A 2877-nucleotide genomic window follows, 5' to 3' on the forward strand; every position below is an offset into this window, starting at 1 on the left:
GCTGTCCGTGTGTGTCCGTGTGTGTCCGTCAGCACACACAGAACGTCCGTGGCTGTCCATCAGTACACATATCAGCACGCTGGTCCTTGGACTCAGCACGCTGGACCTTCCCGTGGACTGTTTGGGTGATTTTGGCCCACGTGGGCTGTCTGTTCAGTACACACATGACGTCTGTGGGTGTCCGCCAGCACACACAGGACGTCTGTGGCTGTCTGTGGCTGTCCGTCAGCACACACAAGACGTCTGTGGCTGTCCGTGTGTGTCTGTGTGTGTCCGTCAGCACACACAGGACGTCTGTGGCTGTCCATCAGTACACATATCAGCCCGCTGGTCCTTGGACTCAGCACGCTGGCCCTTTCCGTGGACTGTTCAGGTGATTTTGGCCCACGTGGGCTGTCTGTTCAGTACAGACAGGACGTCCGTGGGTGTCCGTCAGCACACACAGGACGTCCGTGGGTGTCTGTCAGCGCACACATGACGTCCGTGGGTGTCCGTCAGCACACACAGGACGTCCGTGGCTGTCCGTGTGTGTCCGTGTGTGTCCGTCAGCACACACAGGACGTCCGTGGCTGTCCATCAGTACACATATCAACACGTTGGTCCTTGGACTCAGCACGCTGATCCTTCCCGTGGACTGTTCGGGTGATTTTGGCCCACGTGGACTGTCTGTTCAGTACACAACGGACGTCTGTGGGTGTCTGTAACACCCCCGATCCGTCCTAAGCATAGGTCGATCAACCGACCAACAATCAAACAAGAACATGACCGATCGACCATCCAACACCCAGGGTTGGAGATGAATGAGCCAACCGGCCAGCCAACAATCAAACAAGAACATGACTGACCGTCCAACCCAACACCATGGTCCGGAAGCGCTACGCGACGGGCTAGGGACGATCCGGTCAGAGTCATAAAATTTACTCCACGACCTAGACCAGTTCATCCACTAACTCGTCCCACTAAATCAAGGCACAAGGCTTTGCAACCTGGCCAAGAGTTAGCGTTTTCTGTTAGATCGAGGCCTAAGGCTTTTCAACCCGTACTATGACCTAACGTTGTGTTAGACCGGACTAGTCAAATATCAGAGTACTCATGAAGCGCATATAAAACAATTACATTATTAATTCGAGAAATATCCATACATTGATATAATTGAGACCGGTCCCGGCCTAATGCCAAAATCGAGTCAACTAAACACAAATCCACAATACCGTTTACAAAAGGCATGAAAATCTACACCGGCGGTCCTAACGTCCAGCACCAAGCCATCCGATCATCCTTACCTAAAGCGACCTGCAAAAAGGGCAACGGAGTTGGATGAGCAACCTAATGTTACTCAGTGAGCTGGCGGCCTCTACCCGCAACCTAGACTCTAACCCGGACAACCCAAAATAACAATCAATCTAGCCCTAGCATGCAATAAAAGCTAAGGCTAAGCAAACCGTTACTAAGTTAGACTTGGCCTCCTGCCATGATCTAGCTTCAAGTAACGGGAACCTGCATTAAAAAACAAGTCAACAAGCAATCCCTAGTTAACCAAATATATGCTTGAGTTCAGTACTCATGGAGTGTTAGACATGATCGGCCAACCAATGATACCGCATAGCTTTAATATCCACCACCCTTCACAAGCAATCACTCAAACACATACAGGCTAACGTCAGGCCTACACTAACAAAATACACATCAAGCCTAATCCAGTACCTAAGCCAGCCTTAGGACTTAATGTCAGAACCTGCAAGCAAATCAATCGACCACAAACACAATCACGATAATAAGACTATTAGTAACTACGACTCGATCTAACTTGTAACACCGTATATCGGTGCTACACTGACTCGAGGGCTCCATAACCCTCTACGACACACTAACACAACACTCTAACCTGGGCCCTGGTGACTTAGTGTTCCTCCTCTATCCTCGGCAATATCCTATCTCCCTACCACAAAGGCCAGAAGAAGGAACTTTCAACCGAACGCGGCCCACAGTACGTTCGGGTCACCGCGCGACAGCCCCAGTACGTTCGGGCCACTGCCGGTTGTCACACGATGATTGCGGCCCACAGTACGTTCGGGTCACCGCAAGACAGCCCACAGTACGTTCGGGTCACTGCCGGTCACTACCCCGTCGTGCAACCACTCAGCCATAGGCCATGACCCCGTCTCTCTGAGTGTTCTCGATCCAGCGAATAAGGGGTTTCCTTAAACCCACTGGGTACGAGGTCGAGGAAACACTAATCCACCTCAAACATGCCTAGTATTGTGGGTTACACAAATGCTATATGGCCAATACACTCTAACTATGCAACACTAACAACAATATCATCACTAAACAACTCAACCAGTTAGTCACTTCCTTACCAAGAGCTGACTAACATCAATCAACAAGCATTAATTAACAAACAAGCATTTAATTAAATCTACTCAATCAATCTACTCAATCAAACCATTACCCAGATAGTTCGGCCTCCTGCTAGGACACTATCTTTAAAGATAACGGGAACCTGCACTCAACCATATCAACACGCAAGAACAGAAAACATGATGCATCCTATTCTTAGTCCTAATCAGGTTATCAACTCAGTCTTAATTCCATTCATCTCAGCTTAGCCCTTGCTAAACTGAGTCCAGTTCCATAATAAAATAACCCTAAGGACTCTACCATTCAATAGCGTGATCATTCTACTCTACATGCAGACTCGATCTACCCTAAATTCCAAGTGGAATTCAAACAAACCAACTCACAGTGTTCTAGGCAAGAAGCAGCTGGTTGATCGGAGAAGACTTGGCCAAAACCCCATGGACGACTTGACTGGACTGGACTGATCTTGACTTGGACATAACCTCGGCTTCATCATGAAGAAACTGACACGTCTGG

The sequence above is a fragment of the Brassica napus genome, unplaced genomic scaffold (genome assembly GCF_020379485.1).
Source record: "Brassica napus cultivar Da-Ae unplaced genomic scaffold, Da-Ae ScsIHWf_1087;HRSCAF=1551, whole genome shotgun sequence".
NCBI classification, from domain to species: Eukaryota; Viridiplantae; Streptophyta; class Magnoliopsida; order Brassicales; family Brassicaceae; genus Brassica; species Brassica napus.